Source organism: Phocoena phocoena, chromosome 1 (genome assembly GCF_963924675.1).
Source record: "Phocoena phocoena chromosome 1, mPhoPho1.1, whole genome shotgun sequence".
NCBI classification, from domain to species: Eukaryota; Metazoa; Chordata; class Mammalia; order Artiodactyla; family Phocoenidae; genus Phocoena; species Phocoena phocoena.
In genome coordinates, this window is record NC_089219.1 from 63,694,009 (window position 1) to 63,721,440 (window position 27,432).

The following is a 27,432-nucleotide window of genomic DNA, read 5'->3' on the forward strand; positions in this document are numbered from 1 at the left end:
TTCACATAAAAAATTTTCTTAGTAGTCATACTACACAAGAATACCCAAAAAATATAACAAAATATTGGTAGTTCCTTTAAGATATATTTTTTTAAAATAAAGTTCTTTCTATTTTAGTGATGATACACAAACAATTACATTGTGTTCACTGGAACAAGTCAAGACGCCATCATAAGTGAATATTTTTTTAGAATTTAGAATGTGTTTATTGCTATTTTCATGGAACGTATTTTGCTTAAGGCAAGATACCATTGTTCTTGTTGTACCTAGAATTGTTCTTGGTACCTGATAGGTGTTTAATGAATATTTGTGAAACAATGAAAGTTCAAAATAAATGATACTTTGAAAATACTAAACTTACAGGTTTTCATTTCTCCAGTGTAAATCATATTCCTGGCAACCATTCTAATATTACTGCTCAAGGAGGAGACAGGAAGTCAAACATTATCTCACAAAAAAGAAAATGACATAAACAGAGTTTTTCCAGACAGTTAAAGAAACACTTTTTGATTGATGAGAAATTTTAGGAAGAAGAGATGCTTGGGGAAACAAAGTAATCCAAATCTCATTTGACTTGATTTTACATTAAAACTTAAAATCCTGAAGGATGATATCCAGGAGAGACAGGTACACAAAGCAGAGACCATGTTACTTGGCTTCCCATTTGATAATTTTTGCCAAATAACATTAACAAAATTTTAGATTTTGTGGCTTCTAAATTCAACAGAAATATTTGGACTTTATTTTTTTTAAGGTTTCTAGGTTCTATCCTTAACATATTAGCCCAGAATTTATCTTTAATAGTTCTATCAATTATTCCAGTACACTGTTTATGTTTGGGAACAAATGGTCAATTAAAATAGTAAATGTTGTTTAAAAGGATCACTCTCTTTGGATCTTTGTTAATCAGTGTCACTTAAATGAATTATGGACATGAGTATCAGATGGCATCATATTTCTAACCATATCACCATTGTTTTATTTAAAAGAAAAAAAAAAAGAGAGAATTTGAACATTCAACATTTTGAATAATAAATGCAAAGATTCACAAATGCAAATTTCAATCTTACACTTCAAACTTAGTACTTGTTATTTTATAATAACGTGGTCTAAATAGAATATGTTATCTTGATACCTTATAAATAGATCACACAATCTAAATATAAATATTTATTTTAAATTATATTGTGAAGATGTCTTAGTTCAGGCTGCTATACCAAGATACCCTAGATTGAGTGGCTTAAACAGCAATCATCTATTTCTCACAGTTCTGGAAGCTGGAAATCTGAGATCAGAGTTCCAGCATGGTTAAGTTCTTGTGAGAGCCCACCTCCTGGCTTGTAAATAGCTACCTACTCATTATATCCTCATATGGCCAGGAGAGGGATCATCTCTCTTGTGTCTATTTTTATATGGCACTAATCCCATTCATAAGAATTCTACCTTCACAATTTAATTACCTTCCAAAGGCCTTACCTCCAAATACCATCATATTGGGGATTAGGCTTCAACAGATGAATTTGGGGCAGTAGGGGCGGGCACAAACTTTCAGTCACACCAGAGGACCATTGGTGTTATTATTATTATTACTTTTTTAATGACAGAATTCTATGGGCAAATATTTTTTGGGAAATATCACAAATTAAATTCATCTTTGAACCAGTCCCATTGCAAATATTATTGGCTCTGTGACTTCCTTCAGTTAAAACAAACAAAAAAAAAAAACTTTAAAAATGCCGTTTGGACTTTTTTTTTCCTAACACACCAATAAAATTCTGTTTTAAGTGGACTCAGGTGTCACCTATAACACACTTTTGAGTACAATGATTTATGCTATTAATTTTCGAACCATGTTCCAAAGAACCCTAGGATTCTATGAGATATTTCTTTGGTTTCCAAGGACGAAAGTATGATCACTACGTTTGTGTTTAATTTATATCTGATCTGTCACCTCAGACTATATCTCAATATCACCACAGAAGCTGAGCTTCTAAAGCATAAGAAATTGCCCAGCAGGGTTTCCAAATTCCAAAAGTTTAAGAAGCATTGATGCAGATGATGAAAGCTAGAAATCTGAATATTAATTTAATTTCTGTTATTTACTGTGCAATCTGAAATAACATTATTTTAGATTTATTATCTTTCTTTTTTTATTATTTGTAAGCAAGCTAAGGATTCCTTTGTCCTATTGTCTTACATTTAAAGTTTATTGACAATTATTAAGTTATTGTGTATATTAAAAAATATTGACTAATAAATGCTTGTAAAGTACTTAGTAAATAGAAATCACTATGTAAACACATATTAAAATCATTATATAGAAAGAGAAAATGAAGATGTATACATCATATGACAAGAAAAGGCAAGCAAAATTCTGAGGTGCTCTCATATTTCATAATTAACAAAAAGTATGCACTGGAAATTTTAATGCTTGCCTAAGTAAACATTAAACAACGTTTTTTAGAGCCATTCATTTACATAACTCTTAGGTAGAGCATACTTAGCCTTCTAATGGATAATACTAATGTTAATGGCTATCATATTCTACATTTACATAATATATTTATTTTGCTCTGCTGGGAGTACTTTCACAACATTGATATCATTTTCCTTTGATGATATTCTTGTGAGGTAAAAGTACATGTAGCTCAGAAATAGATCTAAAATATAGACTGGAAAACAGTGGAGATAATCATAATAGGAGAAAAGTATTTACTAGCACACACACAAAAGTGCTAACTTAATAGTTGTCTTACTTTAGAAACACATGAAGAGATGCACAGAAAATATTTTATAAATTTAAGGTGGCAAGTATTTGTCTTATTTTTCCTAACAGCTATTTGAGCCTACGTGCTTAATTTTTGTTCATGCATCACTTGCCCTATTAAATATATATTTTCCATAAATAAATTGCTCTTATTTATGATAAACTGTATTTATCATTTTGCATTGTATGTCCTTATATACATTTCATACCACATTTACTGATATTTGAAACGCTCGTCTCTATAAATTGATCAAATTCATTAATTCTATTCAAGATTGATGTCTTAAGTTTAAACTACGAATATTGAATATTGCTTTAATCTATAAGCACTTACCAAAAATGGAAATCATAATAAGATATTCACATTAAAAAACAAGACAAAGATTTTTGTGGGTCATTATAGAATAGAAAAATGTAGCAGTAGGTGAAACAGGTGCTTCAAGCTTTCTAGACTCCAGAACTGTCTACGGCATACATACTATTTAAGAAGCAAAGAATTTGAACCAGATCCATTTCTTAACACCAGAAAATGTAGGAAATTCCACTGTCTATAAAAATGACATGATAAAAACTATGTGGAAACACTCTCAGGAGAGAGGTTTTAATAAAGTTTCTTACTCAGCAAAGTTGGATCAGTATTTTTCAAACAACAAGATGCAACCCATTATTGGATTTGAAATCAATCTAGAATGGCATAATCAGTATTTAAAAAATAAAACAGTATATAATAAGGAATATTAGAGTACATAACATGTAACCTTGCATATGTTTTGTTTTGTGAAGTTTATTTTCCTGATATACACATATACAATTGTGCACCAGGTTAGAATGTAAATTGAATTTGTCTTGTTTTCTGTCAAAAAATCTTGAAAGGTAGTGAACTTGAGTTAGTAGGAAAAAATTCCAACAAGTCTGGAAAGCCCAACTTCCTTCTTAGTAGCGATATCTATGATATCAAAATTATCATTAGAATTTTATTAGGATAAAATGTCATCCTAGTTGCCTTCATATACCAGGTTTTGGACTGGAACCCTTAAGGACAGAATATTCACAATAAGAGTAGGATGGGGGTGTGTAGAAAAAGAGAACAAGAGGAAATAGATAAAAATAACAAATGTGGGCTTCCCTGGTGGCGCAGTGGTTGAGAGTCCGCCTGCCAATGCAGGAGACACGGGTTCGTGCCCCGGTCCAGGAAGATCCCACATGCGCAGAGCGGCTGGGCCCGTGAGCCATGGCCGCTGAGCCTGCGCGTCCGGAGCCTGTGTTCCGCAACGGGAGAGGCCACAACAGTGAGAGGCCCGTGTACCGCAAAAAAAAAAAAAAAAAAAAATCAAAAAAAAAAAAAAAATAACAAATGTAAGACAAACTCCCATTCACAATTAACCTATAAACTAAAATTCAAGAGAAAAAGCAAAACTAAGAAGAATAAAGAATACCAGATGTAAACTTATCCCAACCGAATAAAAACAATAGAAAAGTAAGAAATTACCTTAAAATGGGGATATTGTGAAAGAATGGTGTTCTGGGAACAGAGCAATCCATACAAAGCTCTCAGTTCTTCCAATCTGAACTCCAAGTTAACAGTCTCTGTGAGCTAGGAAGCATACAAGACAATGGTAATCTAAATTGAAGAGAGTTGTTGGCTTCCAACGGGTTTCCAGTAGAGATATCTAAGGAAGATTTGTTTCCTCCAGGTCTCCTCTCCCCCACTGCAGAGGGAGATTAGACATCAGCTTAGTGAAATACAAGCATGGGGGAAGATCAGAAAGTGTCATACATCATATCCTAGGGAGATTTGGCACCTCAGAGGTGTTTGGAGCACTGAGGTGACATTAAATGATCTGCATTCCCTTGTATTCTACTCTAAGAAAGAGCTGGAAGGCTAGATGAGGCTTTTCTGCTACTGAAGCTTGAAAAATATAAAACAAATTTGGAACTGGGATGCTTGCCTCAGGTACCTGCTACTATGCTCTGGCTTATGACAGCAGATACTACTTTGCTGCCATAATTTAATATATTTTAAGAACAAATCCTAACTCAAAAAGAAAGAGGGCTTAGCAATCACAGAGAAGAAGAAAAAGGAAATTAGAGAGAGAGAGAGAGGAATATGACTGTAAAATAAAGCTGCAGAGGGAGAGAAATAACATTTTCAGCAAAGGATAATAATATAAGCACTTTCAAGTGTTCAGGGAAAAAAAATTCAGAAAAATAATAATAGTAGAGGAATTTAAAGAAAAATACAGTCACTGCTGAGGCTTGGAAAAGCACAAGAGATAATTATCTTGAAATACATAGCAACATATAAAGACAACAGAATCAAAAGGCAAAAGATAATTTGAAAAGAGATTAAAAAATATATTATATAAAATTGGGTATTCTAAAGAAAAAGAAAACAGACAAAAAAGAGGTAATATTTAAACAAATAATAGAAAAATTTTTTTTGAGTTGGAAAAGAGCAAAGTGTGCAGATGGGAAAAAAAATAAACCAAGTTGATGAGAAAACTCATTCACTCAAATATTGGTGAATTCTTGAACTCTTTGGATAAGCAAAAAATTTCTTATGCATTCCCAGAAAAGTAAAAGAACAAGTTATCTTTTGGATTATAATAAAATTGGAATTGGACTTTTCATCTGTGCCACTGGAAAATAGATGGTGGAATGTCATCCCAAGAACACTAAAAGGAATGAATTGCAACACAAGAATCCTAGTCAAGACATCATCCTTTTGCTAGAGTGGAATAAAGACATTTGTTGGGGATACATAAGATTCAGAGAATAGATATCAATTATTTATCACTATGGAAATTACTGAGATAGCTATACAAAAGTCATTCACAATTCCATTCTTATTTTCCTATGTGAAACATAAAGCCTGTAAAATTGAATTCACTAATTTCTCATGTAGATAATGGTGTACATACTACATAATTCTAGCCTATGTTATTTAGCAGAAAACTGCTGTTGTCAACTATTCATTTCCCTCCTGTTTCATGCTTATAACATGAACTGAAAACCATGGAAGTGAAGTGGTCATCTCAATACCAACTCTTTACTCTAAGAATGACAGAGACAGATGATATTAAGATCCTGGTTTCCTGAGAGATCAAGATGGCAGAGGAGTAGGAAGCAGAGTTCACCTCCTTCCACAGAAACATTGAAAATGCATCTACAAGTGGAACAACTCACACAGAACAGCTACTGAGCACCAACAGAAGACCTCAGACGTCCAAAAAGACAAGAAAATGTCCATATAACTGGGTAGGACTAAAGGAAAAAGAAAAAGAAGGAATCAGGATGGGGCCTGTGCCCCAGGGAGGGAACTGTGAAGAAGGAAAGTTTCATGTACCTTGGGAAATCTCCTCACCAGTGGGGAGATCAGCCTGGACAGAGGGGGATCTTCAGAGCCTAAGAGAAGAGAGCAGCAACTGGTTTCTGGAAGACAAAACAGAGAGTAACCTGCCCAGAGGGTTGGCATCACCACCTTGTGATCCCCAACCTGAGACATTCTTCTGTCAGTGAGGGTGGGGAGTCAGACGCTGAAACTCAGACTCTGGAGCTCAGTCCCAGGGAAAGGACCAGGGTTAGGTGTGGAAACATCCTGAAGCAGTTAGTCTGTGGCAACTGAGGATGTATTAGGAAGAAACCTGGGCCTGCCAGAGAGGCAAGTCACCATTATTGGGAGACACACAGGGAGAGATGCAAGACCACCATAAAAGCTTCCTTCCCTGTGAGCACACCCAGGCAATAGGACACTGCCTAAAGGAGCTTCAGGGGTGGGTGTGAGTCACAGCTGCCATCTTGGGCTCCAGGTGGGCATTGGCCACCTCTCTTCCAGACTTGTGGGTAGATGTCAGACCCCATACCTGCTGACCCAGAAAGGCGTGGACAGCTCCAGCCACTAGAAACTCAGCCAGCAGGCTCCAGGACCTACCCATTTTGTCCCAGGAGGGTGAGGATAGCTTCAGTGACTAGGAAATCCACCAGTGGGTGCCAGAAACTGCCCTGCTGTCCCAGGATTGCACAGATAGTTTTCCCACTAGGAAATTCCCCCAGAGGAGTGGCTGAAACCACAGCTGAGCTCCAGGAGCTGTGTGACTAAGGAAGAAGAGCTGAAATCTCTCTTCATGGCTGCATGAAATGCAGAGTTACACCTCCACTGACAGTTTCCTAAATTCAGCACCTGTGAAACATCTGAAATGACAACAAGTGCTCCTGTAGCTGAGACAGGTCTGGCTTTAGCATCTGTGGGGTTAATGGGCATGTACACACAGGGGTTGGGCCAGACCCGAGTCTGAGATACCTCCATAGCTCCCACAATGGGCCCAGGTGCTTGACTACTGCAGTCCTAGAACCTGACCTCCGTGGATCTGTGCCAGTGGCTGGGGAAAATAATGTGTGAGAGTCACTGGGGTCAATTGCCAGCATACCCAGAGTTAAGGTGTACCTGAGAGCAGTGCCAACAACAGTGTACTTTGTGAGACCACACAACAGGCTAAAGGGAACACATCAAAGCACATTCACAGGTGAACATCTCCAGAGGAGGAATACTCAGTGTCTTCTCTCTCAGTGGGATTGCTCCAATCCTGCCTACTTCACAACACAGATCAGAGTCACAGCTAAGAAACAGATCTGGAGGCCTCTACTCCAACAACTAAGGAGCAGACCCCCACGTCTGACAGGGCAGTAACAACCACAGAGCAAAGAGAAGGCCTTAATCAATATCTAGGGCAGGCTCTGGTCACCACAATACTAATCAAACCCTCTATCAAGGGGATAATGGCACAAGCCTCTGGACCAACCTCTCACCAAGGAGCAGACACCAGAAGCAAAAGGAACTACGATCCTGCAGCTTGCAGAAAGGAGACCACAAACACAGTATGTTAGACAGAATGAGACAGCAAAGAAATATGTTGCAAGAACAACTAAATGAAGAGGAGATAGGCAATCTATCTGAAAAAGAATTAAGAGTAATGATAGTAAAGTTGATCTAAGATTTCAGAGAAAGAATGGAGGTACAGATCAAGAAGACACAAGAAAAGTTCAACAAAGACCTGGAAGAACTAAAGAACAAACAAACAGAGATGAACAATAAAATAACTGAAATGAAAAATACACTAGAAGGAATCAGTAGCAGAATAACAGAGGTAGAAGAACGGATAAGTGACCTGGAAGACAGAATGGTAGAAATCTCTGCCATGGAACAGAATAAGGAAAAAAGAATGAAAAGAAATGAGGACAGGGTCAGAGACTTCTGGGACAATATTAAAAGCACCAACTTTCTAATTATAGGGGTTCCAGAAGAAGAAGAAAAAGAGAAAAGGCCTGAGAAAAATATTTGAAGAGATTAAAGTCGAAAAACTTCCCTAACATGGGAAAGGAAATAGTCACCCAAGTCAGGAAGTGCAGAGAACCCATACAGGATAAACCAAGGAGGAACACACTGAGACACATACCAAACAAACTAAAAAAAATTAAATAATAATAATAATAAAATATTAAAAGCAGCAAGGGAAAATCAATAAATAACATACAAGGGAATCCCCATAAGGTTTTCAGCTGATTTTTCAGTAGAAACTCTACAAGCTAGAAGGGAGTGACATGATATATTTAAAGTGATGAAAGGGAAAATTTTTTAAACCATGAATACTCTATCCAGCAAAGCTCTCATTCAGGTTAGACAGATAAATCAAAAGCTTTACAAACAAGCAAAAGCTAAGAGAATTCAGCACCACCAAACCAGCATTACAACAAATGCTAAAGAAATCCTCTAGGCACGAAACAGAAAAGAAGAGAATAAAAAAGTGAAGAAAAAAGACTTTCAAAACAAACCCAAAACAATTAAGAAAGTGGCAATAGGAATATACATATCAATAATTCCCTTAAACATAAATGGATTAAATGTTCCAACCAAAAGACACAGACTGGCTGAATGGATACAAAAACAAGACCTGCATATATTCTGTCTACAAGAGACCCACTTCGGACCTAGGGACACAAACAGACTGAAAGTGATGGAGGAAAAAGATATTCTATGCAAATTGAAATCAGAAGAAAGCTAGAGTAGCAATACTCATATCAGACAAAATAGACTTTAAAGACTGTTACAAGAGACAAGGAAGGACACTACATAATGATCAAGGGATCAATCTAAGAGAAAGATATAACAATTTAAAATATATATCCATCCAACATAGAAGCACCCCAATACCTAAGGCAAATGCTAACAGCCATGAAAGGGGAAATCGACAGTAACACAATAATAGTGGGGGACTTTAATACCCCACTTACACAAATGGACAGATCATCCAGACAGAAAATTAATAAGGAAACACAAACCTTAAATGACACATTAGACCAGATAGACTTAATTGATATTTTTAGGACATCCCATCTGAAAGCAGCAGAATACATTTTCTTCTCAAGTGCACACACAACATTCTCCAGGATAGATCACATCTTGGGTCACAAATCAAGCCTCAGTAAATCTAAGAAAACTGAAATTGTGTCAAGCATCTTTTCCGACCACAATGCTATGAGATTAGAAATCAATTACAGGAAAAAAAAAACTGTAAAAAACACAAACACATGGAGGCTAAACAATATAACCAAGAGATCACTGAAGAAATTAAAGAGGAAATCAAAAAATACCTAGAAAAAAATGATAACAAAAACACAACAACCCAAAACTTATGGGACTCAGCAAAAGCAGTTCTAAGAGGGAAGATTAAAGCATCTTAATCTCACTTCAAGAAACAAGAGAAATCTCAAATAAACAATTTAACCTTACACTTAAAACAACTAGAAAAAGAAGAACAAAGAAAACCCAAAGTTAGTAGAAGGAAAGAAATCATAAAGATCAGAGCAGACATAAATGAAATAGAAACAAAGAAAACAATAGCAAAGATCAATGAAACTAAAAGGTAGTTCTTTGAAAAGATTAAACAAAATTGATAAAACTTTAGTAGTTTCATGAAGAATGAAAAGGAGAGGACTCAAATCAATAAAATTAGAAATGAAAAAGGAGAATTTACAACGGACACCGCAGAAATGCAAAGCATCATAAGAGACTACTACAAGCAACTCTATGCCAGTAAAATGGACAACCTGGAGTTGAGGGTGTTGGGCAGGGAGTATCAAAGAGACACAAGAAAACTTTTGAGAGTAATGGATATATGTTTGTTATCTTAATTTTGGATTCTGGTAATAGTTTCATGAGTGTATACCATTCAAAACATAACCATCTTATACTTTAAATATGTACCATTTATCAATTATACCTGAATAATCTGTGAAGAAAAGAAAAAAAAGACACAAATGATTTTTCCTGGATAAAAGAACCAACATGTTTTGACAGGTAATTAGATACTCCAAACACAATTCTTATGTCAAAGTAGTTGTAACCAGAGGGGCGAAACCCTTCCAGGGCCTCAGATTGGGCTCTTGTCTAACACTTCGAAATGAATTGTCTAAGGAGACACAAGTACTGACAAAGCAAAAGACTTTATTGGGAAGGGGCGCCCGGGTGGAGAGCAATAGGTTAAGGGAACGCAGGAGAACTGCTCTGCCACGTGGCTCACAGTCTCAGGTTTCATGGTAATAGGGTTAAGTTTCTGGGTTTCTCTGGCCAATCGTCTTGTTTGTGCCTGTATTTGGTCTGACTCAAGGTTCTTCCTGGTAGCACATGCATCTCCCAACCAAGATGGATTCCAGCATTAAGTTTCCTGGGAGGCTGGAGGAACATATTATGGGCTGATGTCTCCTCCCTCCTTTTGGTCCCTTTTGGATTCTCCCGGTTAGTTTTTGGCAGGAGTACAGTGTTCCTTATCAGAACCTCCTGTTGTGAGACGACTCATGTAAGCAGTTATTATCGTGCCTGGCCAAGGCAGGTGGTTTCAGTCAATGGTTGCCTAACATAATTATTTGAAGTCAATATTTATCACCATGTTGTTTCATAGTGATGAATGCCAAATGTAAGGGTCAGATAGAAAAAATGTCTAGATAACCACTTAGTCCAAACACATATATAGTCAAAGATGGTTGCAGTTCAAATATGGCATTGTTATTGTCAACAGATAGTTATTGAGAATTAACTGCTTGTCTTGCAATAAAATTGAAACTAGAGATTATTTTCTATTACAATGATGTAATTTTTCCCTTAGTTTGAAACCTAAAAAATAACAAGAGCTACCTATTAAGTTAGACTGTAATGACAATGACAAAACATCTGAATCAAAAGGAAAAAAATATCTAGCTAATTAGGGATCTGTCCATGCAGATGAAACATCTGAATATTGGAAAGGTGTTTTTTTTTTTTTTTTTTTTCTATAGCTCCTTGTTATTCAATTCTGTTAAAAAGTTCAGTGTATCCAAGGTAGTAAGGAAATTAAAATAAGTATTTTGGATCTGCATACAGAAGAAACATTTGGGTCAATAATATTCTCATTGTTTTTAAATGGCTTTATGTTATCATTTCTAAAGTTTTAATAAATTGGCAAGTGACTGATCAATATGATTAAAGGAGTCTTTCATTTGGATAAATGAATCATTTGATCCAAGTTTAAGAAAAATCACAATGCTAAGAATTGCTTCTCAAACTCTAATGTTCATATAAATTAGCTAGATAGTTTGTTGAAATGCAGGTTCTTATTTGGTAAGTCTGAAGTGGGGCTTGAAACACAACATTTTTAATCAGTTCCAAATTGGGTATATTAGTTTCCTATTGCTGCTATACCAAACTCCCACAAACATAATGGATTAAAACAATACACTTCTGGGTTAAAACAATATACTTTTATTTTATAGTTGTAGAGATCAGAAGTCCAAAATTAGTCTCAGAGAATTAAAAACAAAATTTTTGCAGGTCTGCATCCCTTCTGAAGGTTTTAGGGGTATATTTGTTCACTTACCTTTTTCAGCTTTTGTTTGAGTTCTTTCACTTTGCATCTTTTACCTTGCATCACATCTACCTCTGCTTCCATAGTCATATTCCCTTCTCTGACTCTTACAATCTTACCTCCCACTTGTAAGGATCCCTGTGATTACTTTGAGCATACTAGGATAATCCAGGATGTTAATTTAGTATAATAACATTTGCAAAATCTCTTTTGCCATGTCACATATCTTACTCATGGATTCTGGGGATTATATTTGGAGCATAATTATTTGTCCTACAACCAGTTGATCCTGAGGCCACCAGTTCATAAGCAACACTTTGAGTAAAATGTCTCTATAGTGAAATAGAGTCTAAAGATAATCACCTTGGTAGGTCTGCTAGACAGATAATTACACTATTTTTTGGTCCTGTTGTTTATTTAAATGTAGTAAAGAAACTGAGCTGAAACCAGGGGTCTTCTGTCCTGTCACCTGAATTAAAAAAAAAATATATATATATATATATATATATATATATATATATATGTGTGTGTGTGTGTGTATAATATATATTATATATACACTTTATTTAAAGGATGATGGATTCAAAAAGTATTTGATGGTGAGTAATTATATTCCTTGGATATCGTGTTCCAAACTAAGCAGTTTTAAAAGTCTTTCTGTGAAAAGTATTTTTTGCGTACAAGAAAGGAAGTGAGAGAAGGATGTGAAGAGAGAAAGAAAGGGATGGAAAGAGAGAAAGAGAGGGAGGGAGGGAGATAGAGAACAAGAGAGCTTAAAATATGCATACTGCAGTTTCACACATAAGGAGCTTGGTAGTTACCACTCCATCTAAACAAGTAAAAAACTAAACAGACTATAAAATTAACGCCTCCTGCATCCATAAAGAGGGGAAGACAAAGGGCAAATTGCTGCCCCCAAGACTGGAGAGAGAGGCAGGTGAATACAGGTCATTAAGGCTTACCAGAGCAAAAACTCACAAGCAGAAACTGTTCTGGAAACCAGTGCTGGGGTAGGAAAGTCTGAAGTGTAATAGACAAATTGCTGGAGGTTCAGTATGGACAAGTCGGAGAGTTAAAAACACCAGGGGAAGTTTTTGGAAGCCTACAAAATACTGTGATATTTACCTTCAAGTGCTCCATCAGGTTCCCATAGCAAATGTTGGAGAAAATCCCTTGGGCCTCTGACAGGAGGAGGGAAAACAAACCGTTTTAAAATATACCAGAATATATTTTAAATAGACTGTCCTTTTTAACAACCCCCGGTATCAGAAAAAATTATTAACCAGAAGCTAACCTGGAGTATTATCAGAATCTAACTAAAGTGGGGAAGGGAAATATCCAACTCTAGTCAACTCTAGCCATCCTGCACCCCTAAGCGGGGGGAGAAAAAAGATGAGACATATTTGTAAAGTTTATAGTCCAGAAGCATAAGCTCACTAAATGATTGAGACATAATCATAGGACTATGGTACACTTCACCTCCCTGGCACCTCACCACCACATTATTAAAAGCCTTTTTTCATCAGTTCCTTTTACCATTACATCATGTATGGCTACCAAGAAAAAGTTACAAGTCATACCAAAAAGTAAAACAAAACACAATTTTAAGCAACAAAACAAGCATCAGAACCAGACAGGGCAGGAATTTTGGAATCATCAGACTAGTGATTTAAAACAAAGTATTTCATTACTATGTTAAGAATTCTAAAGAATAAAGTAGACAACATGCAAAAGTAGATGATCAGTGTAAGCAGAGGGTTGAAAATCTTAAGAAAGAAGAAAAGTAAGTACTAGAGATAAAAAATACCGCAACAGAAAAGCAGAATGCAGTTGATGGGCCTACTAATTGACTGGACATAGCTGAGGAAAGAAACTCTGAGCTATAAGGTATATCAATAGAATCTTCAAAAATGTGTGGGATGCAACAAAAAGTGCATAAAGGGAAATTTATAGTATCAAATGCATATATTAGAAAAGAAGAAAGCTCTAAAAAGAAGTGAAAATTAAATCTAAAGTAATCAGAGGACCGTTTAAAAAAATCAAAATTAGGGCAGAAATCAATGAAAACTGAAAATAGGAAATCAATAGAGCGAATTAATTAAACCAGTAGTTTTCTGAAAAGATCAATAAAATCAACAAGTGTTAGAACCAGACTAGGCTAACTAAGAGGAAAAAAGAAGGGAGAGTGAGAGAGAGAGAGAGAGACAGAGAGGAAGTAAATTATTAATTAGACCCCCTAGAAATTAAAAGGATAACAAAGTAATACTTTGAACAACTCTAAGCCCACAGATTTGATAACTTTGAAGAAATGGACCAATTCCTTGAAAGACACAATCTGTCAAAACTCACACATGAAGAAACAGATAATCTGAATAGGCCTATGTTTATTAAAAAAATTGAATAATTAAGTAATAACTTCAGCACCATATCCAGATGGGTTCATCGGTGATTTCTACCAAACATTTAAGGAAGAGATAATAACAATTCTCTACACCCTCTTTCAGAAGATAAAAACAGGGGGAATACTGCCTAATTTATACTATGAGGCTGGCATTATCCGAATACTTAAGCCAGGCATTACAAGAAAACTACAGACCAATATCTCTCAAGAACATAAATGCAAAAATCCTCAATAAAATATTACTAAGTTGAATCCAACAATGAATAAAATGAATTATACACTATGACCAAGTGGAATTTATCCCTTAAAATGTTTAACCTTTGAAAATCAATTAACTTAATCCATTGCATGAATAGACTAAAAAGAAATATCACATGATCATAACAGTAGATGTGGAAAAAACATTTGACAAAATGCAATTCCCATTCATGATTAAAAACTCTCAATAAACTAGAAATATAGGAGAACTTTGTCAACTTGATGAAGACCGTCAAACAAACCCCTACAGTAAACTCTACAATTACTGATGAGAAATTTGAAGTTTTCCCACTAAAAAAGGTATAAGTCAAGGAAGCCACTCTCACCACTCCTTTTCAGTATGGTACTGGAAGTCTTTGATAATGCAGTAAGACAAGAAAAAGAAATGAAAGGCATACAGAAGAGAAGTGTCTTTGTTTACATATGATATCATTATATTTGTAGAAAGTCCTAAAGAAATGACAAAAGAATTCCTGGAACAAATAAGCAATTATAGACAGGTTTCAGGATACAAGATTAATATACAAAGCAGAAACTAACACACCATTGTAAAGCAATTATACTCCAATAAAGATGTTAAAAAAGAAAGATTAATATACCAAAGTCGATAGTTTTTCTATATACAATCAATGAACAATTCGAATTTGATATTAAAAACAATAAAATTTACTTTAGCACCCCCCAAACTAAAATACTTAATTATAAATCTGATAAAGTATATGCAAGATCTATTTTAGAAAAACTACAAAACTCTGCTGAATGAAATAAAAGAACTAAATAAATGGAAATATATTCCATGATCATAAATGAGAAGACTAAATATTGTCAAGATATCAGTTTTTCCCAATTTGATCTATAAATTTAAATTAATCACACTAAAAGTCCCATCAAGTTATTTATATGTATATTAACAAACTAATTCTAAAGTTTTCAGGGACAGGAAAGACTCCCAAGACAGCCAACACAATATTGAAGAAGAAAAAGTTGAAGGACTGACACTACCCAAAGTAAAGACTTACAGTAAAGCTACAGTAAACAAGATATCTTGGTGTTGTGATGAAAGAATAGACAAACAGATCAATGGAACAGAATAAAGAGCCCAGAAGATGGTCTAAAAAATATAGGTAATTGATCTTTGACAAAGAAACAAAGGCAATACAATGGAGCAAAGACAGCCTCTTTAACAAGTAGTGCTGGAACAACTAGACATCCACATTAAAAAAAATAATAACTTAGACACAGACTTGACACCCTTCACAAAAATTAATTCAAAATGAATCATAGACCTAAATTAAAATACAAAACTATAAAACTCCTAAATGATAATATAGGAGAAAACTTAGATGTGCTTGGGTATGGTGATGCTTTTTTAGATGTAATCAAAGGCATGATTCATAAAATAAATAATTAATAAGCTGGGCTAAATTAAAATTAAAAACATCTGCTCTGTGAAAGACTATCAAGGGAATGAAAAGACTAGCCATATTGGGAGAAAATATTTGCAAAAGATACATCTGATAAAGGACTGTTATCCAAAATATAAAAAAAGAAGTCTTAAAACTCAACAATAAGAAAACAAAAAACCTAGATAAAAAAAAGGACCAAAAACCTTAGCAGACACATGACCAGAGAAGATATACAGATGGCAAATAAGCATATGAAAAGATGCTCCACATCATATGTCATCAGAGAAATGTACAATAAAATAATGATGAGATACCACTACACACTTACTAGAATGGCCAAAATCCAGAACACTGACAACACTAAATGGTGGTGAAGATGTGGAACAACAAGAACAATCATACATTGCTGGTGGGAGTGCAAAATGGTACAGCCACTTTGGGAGTGAGTTCAGCAGTTTCTTATAAAACTAAACATACTTTTATCATAAGATCCAGCAATAACACTCTTTGGTATTTACCCAAGGATTGAAAACTTATTTGCATACACAAGCTTACACACAGATGTTTATAGCAGCTTTTTTCCTAATTGCCAAGGCTTGGAAGCCACTGAGATATCCTTCAGTAGGTGAATGGAAAAATAAACTGTGATACATCCAGACAATGGAATATTATTCAGCGATAAAAATAAATAAGCTAGCAAGCCATGTAAAGACATGGAGGAACCTTAAATTTAAATATACTCCTAAGTAAAAGAAGCCAATTCTGGAAGGCTACATAATGCATGATTCCAACTATATGACATTCTGTAAAAGGAAAAAATATGGAGATACTAAAAAGTTCAGTGGTTGCCAGGGGTGTGTGGAGTGGGGGAGAGATAATAGGCGGAGCACAGAGGATTTTTAAGGCCATTAAAATACTCTGTTCAATAAAATGATGGAAATGTATTATACATTAGTCAAAACCCACAGAATCTACTACACCAGGAGTGAACCCTAAGATAAACTATGGCCTTTGCATGATTATGATGTGTTAATGTAGGTTCATCCTTGTTAAAAAATTCTGGTGAATGATGTTGATAATGAGGAAAGGCAATTAATGCAGTTTTCCCATCTTCTAGCCTCTTCTTTCCCATCTCCTCCTCTCATGTTTCCTCTCTTTCTTTCTCCTCCTTCTTCTTCTCCTCCTTCTCCTTCTCCTTTCCTTTCCTTTCCTTTCCTTTATTTTCCTTCCATTCCTTTCCCTCTCTCTCGTCCTTTCTTTCTCTCTCTCTCTCTCTTTTTCAATTCTGTTTATTAGTGGCCACATGAATACCTAGCTCATATTAAATGCTCCATAGTTATCTAGCTTGATAAGATTTAAATTGTGGGTGATTGTCAAAAAATATCAAATCATGTTTATGCTTCAATTTTGATCATTATATAGTTTCTTTTTGATTAATTAATACTTAAATTTATGCTAATAAATTATGCAGTTGTCAACTTATATTTCAGGGAAAAATTCTAATTTGACCTGCTGTATTATTATTTTCCTTTCTTTCTTTTTTTTTTTTTTTTTGCGGTACACAGACCTCTCACTGTTGTGGGCTCTCCCATTGCAGAGCACAGGCTCCGGATGCACAGGCTCAGCAGCTGTGGCTCACGGGCCCAGCTGCTCCGCAGCATGTGGGATCTTCCCGGACCAGGGCACGAACCTGTGTCCCCTGAATCGGCAGGCGGACTCTCAACCACTGCACCGCCAGGGAAGCCCTTATTATTTTCCTTTTTAACTAATATTTTACACAGAAATAAAATTATGCAAGTTAAAGCACAGAGGGAAAGAAGACTGAAAAAGAAGAAATAAAAAAGCATAGCCTCAGTCAACTGAAAGAAAATATCATACTGTTTATATATATGTATATTTAGAATCCTAGGAAGAGAGGAGAGAAGTAGAAAAAAAATTTTTTTAAATAATGACTAAAAACGTTCCAAGTTTGTTTGAAACTATACACCCACACATGCAAGAATCTCAAGGAATTCTTCTGTTTTCTTTACTGAATATCTTCCGGTTTACTGAGGTCTCTTCTCTCTGGCCATTGGGAACTTACTTGAATGATTCAAGGCGCTGTTGAGCTGTTTTTGTTTGGCCTCCTAAATTTTTACTCTTTGTGTATGTAGACCGATATTCAGCCAAATACTCTAGGAAAATACTAAGCAGATTTCTAGCATTCTTTCTCTGTCTTGGTATGATCCTTGGTAGTCTGACCAGCAAAACCTAGATACCTCCTTTTTTCCAAACTCTAATCTGTGTCTCCTCAACCCACCCAAATTGCCATGTTTTGTTGGGTTCTCTTCCCTTCACTGTGGTCCAGAAATTGCCTTTAGGAAGAAAGCTGAGGAGATTGAAGAGCTTTCCACCTTAGTTTCCTTTGTTTCAGGAATCAGAATCCTGTTCTGCCTTTGTCTAATATTTGAAAACACTTGTTTTATATATCTTGTCCATTTGTCTATTTGTTTATAATGGGAGGTAATTCTGGACTATATTACTTCTTCATGGGTAGAAGAGGTATTTCAAATGCAATTTTTAAATAAATTAGTTTTTTTTTTAAAGAAAGAATTAATCTTTATAGATAAAAGAAATCTAATGAAGAAATCATAATTTCTAACTACTGTAGCTTTCATCATATATAACACTTAATAAATAACCAACTGGGTTTTGCTTTGCTTTTTAAAAATAACAAATTTTCTCTCTCAGTTTATTTCAAGAGACTGATTAAACATTAATTGGAGGAATACATTTCCTTCAATATATCAATAAAACAATTAAATGGCAATTAACTTTGTAAACATATCTTCTGCTAACACTGAACACATATAATCATGTGGATCCATTTATGCATATCTTCTGAAGCCAAAATACAGGAATAACAATACTGGACACAAAACTGAGATATAATGAAGGCTTCAAATTTTACCATTTTAACTTTTAATTTTAATTGTAAATAATAATAAGAGAAGTTAAAATGTAAGTAATTTTACATGGCATCTGCATCACCTATCTATTATCACCAATTAAGAGATTTATTTTATAGAATTCTGGAAAATGTGCCTGATATATATAAACTAGCATATGATGATATGTCTTTTTTCCTTAAAATATGGTTGAACAATAAAACATTGTGCAGGAATCCTCAAATCCACCAAGCAACTGGATGTTGCAAATATCAGTGCTGTTATGTTGTTATTTGAAAAAAATCCTGGAAAGATTTTAAGGAGACACAATTACTGCAGGTTTAGAGTAGAATTACCATTGATCTCTGTGAATGGTCAATTATAATTTTGTCCCTTCTCTCATACTTTCACGGTATTGCTGGATGGCTTATTCCATTGATATGTTATCAGCTATGGAGCTAGAAACGTTAAGAGGACACAAAAGTCTCAAAAATGGATTAGATGCAGGAGCTGTGAAGGAGGGAAGAAAAGCATAATGAAGGTAAGTAACATTTCTTACAGAATGTCAACTCTTTGAAATTAATGTTATTATCTATACACATATTTTAGAGCAAGAAGATATTATAATATCTACTAAGACTAGCCATGTCATAGGCTCCATTGTAAGTGCTATATATATATAAAACAATTCATATTTTCTTTACAACAACACTACTAGCAAGATATTATTATTATCTCCACTTTACATTTGAGGGAACTGAAGAACTGAGATGCTAAGTAACTTGCAAAACATCTCACAGCTAGCTGATAAGTTTTGGAGCCATAGGTAGAACAATACAACTTAGCAGCTATCTCTACTGAAAGCACAAAGGGGTGTTACTAAACATTGTTACAACTCAGGGCTCTTAAACCTGCTCTGCCTGCTCTTTCCAATTACAGAGAGGGACATATATAAACTACAGAGAGTATTTTAAGACTGCTCCTACCAACATTCTCAGAGGAGTGTTGCCAAGTCCTGGACAAAGATGAATGCCACTCCATCTAAAAGTTAACTGTTGAGATCCTGGATCCAAGGTCATATGCTGGAGCCTCCACTGAACCTGATTTCTTGGACCTCATATGCTAAGCATTATATGTTCTTCTTCCTTACATTGTACCATCCCAGGTTTCTTCCTTGTACCTCAGAGACCCTATTTTTATTTTCTTTTACAATAGAAATATGTGCTTTAAAAACCAGAGTCCCAAACATTGGTAATTGAAAAATAGATTTGGTTCTATTGTGCTGAATTTTCAAACATTTCTTTGAGGTAAGGAAAGAGCTATGATGCAACTGATATTAGGAGTGAAGGGTGTACGAAAAGCCTTCCCTCCTAAAATGAACTTGAATCTTCAATTTTAAGGTCTATTATGGCAAGAGTACTGACTGATCTGTTCACTAATGTATCCCTTGTTCCTAGAAGTTCCTGTCATGTAATGGTCACTTAATAAACATTTGCTGAATTTTGAATGAATGAATGAACACTGTAGGTAAATTAAATGTAGAGAGAGAACACAGATAAATTTCAATAGTAAAACAAGTTGAATGTTAATTCCCTGGCTATAAAATTTTGAATTTATGTATACAGAACTCTTTTTCTTCCTTTCCTTATTCAAACACTTTCAAAAGCAAATTGATTCCTTGGCCCACCTTTTGAATCCATTATTTTGTGTAGAATACTCATATGCAATTGATTTTTCTTCCACTGTAGCTTTAAGACAGTAATTATGGAAATATGGAAGAAAAATCAACCATTTGTTTTATATCAACTTTGAAAAAATAAAATTACGAAAGCTATGTAGCATCACAACTACAATTTTCAGTGAGAAATGAGAAACTCTGGAAGAAAACTAAAATATAACATGACCAAACCTCCCCTAACGAACCAGTTATAACATTAGCAAAACTCTTTGAAGATTTACCTAATATCTAGTTTCCAGGCTATCTCCCTTACAGTTGTACAGTCAGTTAACCAAAGAATAGATATTAAGTTTGTTGTATCTAAAGTCAGATGATGCAAATTTTTTGCTCTCAGCTGAACTGTGTCCACCTTTAAACACTGAAGAAGCTTATGGCAGCCTGGTTGCTGGACTTCAAGAATACACATTCACTAAAATAAGGAATATAGATTCTAGTATCCTGATAGGAATAATCATTCTCTCATAGTTTTTATTCCCAAGCCTATAAAATTACTATACTTTTAGAATGCTATCTGTATTTTAAACACTGTGCTCTTTGAAAGACATATGGTTAAAATGTTCCTTATATTTTTCTCTTAAGGAGATTTTATTTTACACTAAAACTTATGTGCTAGCTCTGACAATTTTTGAAAAACTGCAAGCCTCTACAATACAGAGAAACACAAAATAAGAAGGAGGTAAAACTCATTTGTTCCTTTTTAAAAAACACACATTTCTCACTAGAAAGCAGGATGACTAAAGCTTAAATGTAAAAGTTATATAAGAATGATAATTTGGTCAATGATAATTTGGTCATGCTCCTCTGTTACAGAGGGTGCTCTTTTGGGAAGACTGGCATTTTTGCAACATTAAGTCTGCATTTGTAGATAATGTAACAGTATCTAGTTGACCTATTGGAACTGACATGATTCATTGAAATAATTTTCTATAACCAGATTATTAGCTTTTAACAATTATCAGGGAATATGGACGTAGAAAAGAGAATTGAGGATGTATACATAAATAGGGCTCCTGTTTTACTAAGAGGAGGTTAGGATCATTAAAAATGGGCTACGTGGAGATTACCATGCAATTAACTACACTACAGAACTCCTACCTTAACACTTGTCTCCTTTGTCACACTACATGAAAAACATTGCTAGGAAGTGATGGGAATGGTGTTGGATTAAGATACATGGACTTAGTAGTGCTCCAATAATAATATGACTATATTTCCTTACAGAAAACATGTTAGGTATGGACATGAGAAAATTTTAACAACTCAGGCATTTAACTAAATGGCAAGAGCGCATAATAAAGACACAATTAGAATAAGGATATACAAGAATTCTCTAAGGGCTATTATTCATTATATCCAAGTTTTTGTTTGAAAAGTATTTAGACATCAAAGGACAAAGTTTATCAGAATCACTAGGATATTTTAAAATGTCTTAGTTTAAGCTTATTAGGTAAAGTTTAGGTATGCTAGCTAAAGTAAAAGTAATTTGTTTTCTGGTGGTTAGTAAACTGTGTATTCTCTTAGAGTTGAAATTATTTTAGGAGATTCTAGGAGATGTACAGGTGTGAAATATTCATAGCCTTATCTCTGTATTTGTACCCACTGAGAAGTTAAATATAAAAAATGCTTCATTAGAGTGTCCTTGTAGTCACTGTATCAGTTTGCAATCTTTCAATTTGCAATTATTTGACATGTATCAAGTGTGATGGGTTCTATTCAGTAAGCTGTCCTTCTTAATGGTTGCTTCTCACATGGTCAAGGGCATACTAAACATGTTCTTGGAATGATTCCCTCTTTCAATCACTGTGCCAATAATCACTTAGAATACAAGTGGATTCTTTTTATTTAGAACAACCAGGTGGCTGAAGAGAGCCAGTTAATAAGCAATCAGCAAAATCAAAAGCAATAATGAAGCCTTCAAGGTTTTGTGCTATACTGCCTGATACATAATCTCTATTTTGTGAGTAAATATATGGTATGCCTAGCAGTTGAATGAGTTTGAGGATGCCACATTCCACTCTTTGTGAGTTTTTTCAGCTTTGAAGATCTCACTGCCAGGAGAGATCTAACATCTGTTTGAAGGCACTACCTTCTGTTGTAGAAGACTCACTTTTGCAAAGTTGGGTTTTCTACAGACACTACACTTTTCAGTAGTGCCTGTTAATATATCTTTTATCTTTACAAAGAAGTAAGAAACTGTAACTCAAAAAGTGTATTGAATCCATTCATCTAATTTGGCAAAAAATATTCATTCCGTAATTAGAGGAATTATATCTGAAAGCTGTGTTGGGACCTTTGGATGTTAACTTAAAAGATTTTTCATGCTCATAACAATATAGTTTGAGTGGGAAAAAAAAAAGACTTTATCATGTTCTATATTACTTTTACATAGATTGGAATGTTACTTTTCTGATTACATAAGTCAATATTTCTTTTTTTCCCTTAATATTGTTATTTTGGGTATGCCAGATCCAGGGTCAATGTGAATAAAATTCAAAGTTTAAATCAGAAAGGATCTTCAAAAGTTTGAGATAGTCTCCATTTCTCTACTGTATTTTAGATACCTTTAGTTTTATTAGGTTATGATTGTATTCCAGATTGAATACAATTTCATATTTAATGGAAGAGATATAGGAACCTATCAGGCCCAGATGACATTGTGAATAAGAAAAGTTTGTGGTCTCAGCTGCTTTACCTTATTTCAGTCCTCTATCTCATTAAGTGCCCACTACTTACTCAACATAGAGAATCAATCGATGTTCCCATTTTGCTCTTGTAATTTCAGAATTCCAAATTTCTTGATTACTGTTAGCTTTATTTCATGAGGAACCCCTTAATATATGTAATTTTCTTATTACCATTTCAATATTATAGTGTATGTATGTGTATTCATTTTCCCTGGAAAATATGTCAGAATTTCATCTCATATGAATGCATTTACTCCCTCATAATGTCAAAGAATCAGGATCTTAGAAGTTAAAAACAGAAGGAGGGCAAGACAACATTGTGTAGGTCCATAAAAACATTCCCTGTTTCCTAGGAAACTTTATGGGGTGGGGTGGGAGATAAGCCTTCTTCTCTTTGCATTTTCTGAATATGCCATGTGATACCATATATTATGAAAACACCCAAAATATCCTCTATATTCTCACAACTCCTACTCCATATTTTATATTTGATAACTTCTAGATTGGGCTACTCAATGTGTTAGTTTTATGTTCATCCACAAATGATAAACCCATCTTTGTTTTTTGTTTTTTTTTTTTTTTTTTAGCTATAAGGCTCACTCCATTTAACCTTTTGCTATAACATCCTCAAAAGCAAGTACTTTCGAATTTTTTATTTTCTAACTGTGTATCAATATTTAGACAGAATTTTAAGTTAGTCAAACAAACAAATTTGCTTCTGTGGATTGTTTAAATGCCAATTCTCTGCTCTACTTCCATTATGGACCATTTAAATTCAAAGAAATATTAAGACAGATAGAAAATTCTGATCTTAAATATTTTTGTCCTATAAAATTTAAAATACCTTTGGATCAGAAACTGTAATGTGTGTGCCAAGGAACTCCTCTTCTTCAGAAAATGGATAGGTAGATAGATAGATAGAGATAGAGATATTATGAAAAATGAAAGTTGAATAAATTTGAACAACATTTTGTTAACAAAGTCAAATGTATTTCTTTACTAAATTGCTTATCAGGATGTTTAATACATTTTTCAGGCTTGCAAATTTCCAAGATAGGGAAATAGTATGAAGCAAATCTGAAATAACCAGGAAAAAAATTTGAAACATCTTTTATGTTTTCTATATCTCTTATAGAATTCATTCTGATAATATGGTCTTTGATAGAACAGATACAAAAAAGGAAATTTTCATGTACAAGGATTTTGGGTCAAAATTTTCATTTTCATATTAATAATTCATATTCTATATGGATAAACTCATTTTAGTTAACTATATTTAAGTACCAATAATATTTCAAGCAGTTATCAAATAATTTGAATGATAAATATCTCAAGTTCTTTAGTACTATTATCTTATTCTTAGAGTCACATTTTTGTCTTTCTGACAAACTCTTATAAAAAAAAAGTTTCCTTAAGCTGGTTATATTCAGGTAAAAAGAAGTACCTCTGTATTTGTCACTAGTGTTCCAAGACAACTGAAAGAAATGTGGTCTAAGGAATAGATATAAAGTTAATCCAATCTGGAAGTTCCAGATTTAGTTTACAAGTATCCTAGTGGCAGTGATTTATTTCTGTACATTGCAATGTCAGAACAATGACAGAACTAGTCCAGAGTGATGGCATTGAAGATTGGCACCATTATTTTCTATTGCTTACAACTCATGGAAACTGGCAATTTTGTTGTCAGAACTGGAACAGTGATATAACTCGGGAAGAGAAATTTGATTAGTTCCATGTGATAAAGTTACTAGAGGGGTGAGGAGGAACTGGACAAATTAAGATATTTTATTCTTAACTAAACACATTTAGGAACAGGTAATACCTGAGCTGGCATCAGTATGTTTTAGGACTCAAAAGTGTGTGTAGAAATGACAGGCACTTTTCTAAACTTCAAAATATTTGAAAATAAAACACTCAACTATTTGAAGCTTTCAAGAAAGAATACAGAAAAATGAGAGAACTTGTCTATATGGATCCATAATGATGTGACAATAATAGTCACAATGAAAGGAGATAATTTGATTCAATACATTAGTTATGTTACTGAAAAAAACAAAAACACAAACAAAAACAAAACAAAACAAACAAGTAAAACAAACCAGAAATTAATTGAACAGGTCCACATGTTTCTACAAACAAATCTACCATCCCATCTGCACCCACATTCTCTGCCTTTCCTCATAATTCAGTGAAGGAACTAGTCTCATTTCTAAGATCAAACCCTCTATGTGTGTACAGATTCTATTTCCTGTCACTTTTTTGTAGAAACATCTCATTTCCTTTCTCTTCCCTACATCAGTAACTTTCTCCCTTTCTACTACATTATCATCAGAAGCATAAGGGCATGAGAATATATCTTCCATATCAAATTAAAAAAAAATCCCTTGATCTCTCGCCTATAATCTCTATCTTACCCATTTTGCTCAATTTTACAAGAGAAAAAGAAATCTTCAAAAGTGTTGAGTATACCTGTCTTCTCCTGGGTGTCTTCTTGAATTAACACTTAACCAGACTTTTGTTTCTAACATTCCACAAACCTACTTTTGTTGAAAGTCACCACTGGTCACTTCATTGTTATTCTAACATCAGCACTTAGACTTTACCTCACTGGAGTTCTGACAAGATTTGAAATAGCTAATCATTCTCTCTTCTCTGAAACAATTCCACTAATTGGCTTTCATCCCGTTCTCTGTGTTCTTATCTCAGGTTGATCCACCTTTATCTCTTTGCTGGATATCTCTGTTTTTTCTCATGTGTAAAATTTGTACTTCTCTACAGCACAATACTCAGGTCTATACTCCTCTTTGTTCTTATCATTCTCCTAGATAATTTCATTCAGTATTATAGCTTTACAGAAATCTTTATACAGATTATTCCAAAATAATGTCTTTAGTTCTGATTTTAAATACAAAATCCAAATGCCTTCATACATAAATTGATAAATGGACTTTATCAAAATTTAAAACTTTTGCTCTGTGATAGCACTTTTAGAAGAATGAAAAGACAAGCCACAAATTAGGAGGTATTTCAAAATCACACATCTGACGATGAATTTGTATCCTAAATATATAAAGAACTCTCAAATAAAACTCATACTAGAAAACAAACAAACAAACAAAACAAAGCAAAAGATGTAAGCATACATTTCACCAAAGAAGATGGATGGAGAATAAGCACACAAAAAGATACCAATTTCATTAGTCATTAAGGAAAAGCATACTAAAATCATTGAGATACCACTACACACCTATTACAATGATAACAAAAAAATAAAATAAAATAAAAATGGCATTAACAAATTATGGCAATATTCTTGAACAACTAGAACCCTTACAACTTGCTGATGGGAATGTGAAATGGCACAGCTCTTTTGAAAAGTTGTTAATTTCTTATAAAGTTAAAAGTATGCTTATAACCCAGCAACCTCACTCCTTGGTTATTTAACTCTGCAAAATAAGAATTTTTGTTCACACAGAATCCTGTAAATGAATATTTATAACAGGTTTATTCATAATCACAAAAAACTGGAAAAAGCTTAGATGTCTATAAGTAAACTGATATAGCCATAAACCTCTATACTTCCATGCCTCAGGCTATAATCCCTGGAGCCTTCATTGACACCTGCTTTTCTTGGACACTGTGCTTTCAACTCCTACAACAGATACTGCTGTTTTACTTTCCAAATATTAATACATCTAGGCCCTTCTCATCATCTCTAATCTATGCCAACACCATCTCTTACCTGGACTATAGCAATGATCCCATCTTGAACATCTGTGGGCTCAGAGTAAGTGAGAGTACAAGAAGCCCATATAACATATACCTAAGTATATTAAAGTTTAAAACGTTCTTAAAAAGTTTAAATAAAATATGGCAGCTAAGGAAAAACCAAGTTGTTACCCTTTGCCCCTGGCTTCCAGTTCTTAGGCCTGCCTTTATTTCTTCTTACCCACCCCTCACCCTGCAGTATCCTATACATGAGGGCTCTCATAAAAATACATTGGCAATCAAGCTTGCATATTCAAATTTAATCTACAACTTCTAAAAACAATTGTTTCTTAGGCATCTCTCAGACTTGGGGTGCATATACCCAGGAATGCTGTCTGGTGCAAAATTAAAATACAGAACACCTCATTCAAAAAGTGGGAAAAAAAGAGACACTTTTAAAGTTAATAAATATAAAGTTTTTTTTTTTTTTTTTCTGCAGTCTCTCTCCTGTTGTGGTGTTTTATTTGCTATTTAATGTCATTCTAAATAAAGAAAAAATAATGTTGTATATCATCATACATTTTACCATTCATCTTGTATTATGCAATGCCAGTTTTAAATCCAGATACAAGAACATTTAACTCATATG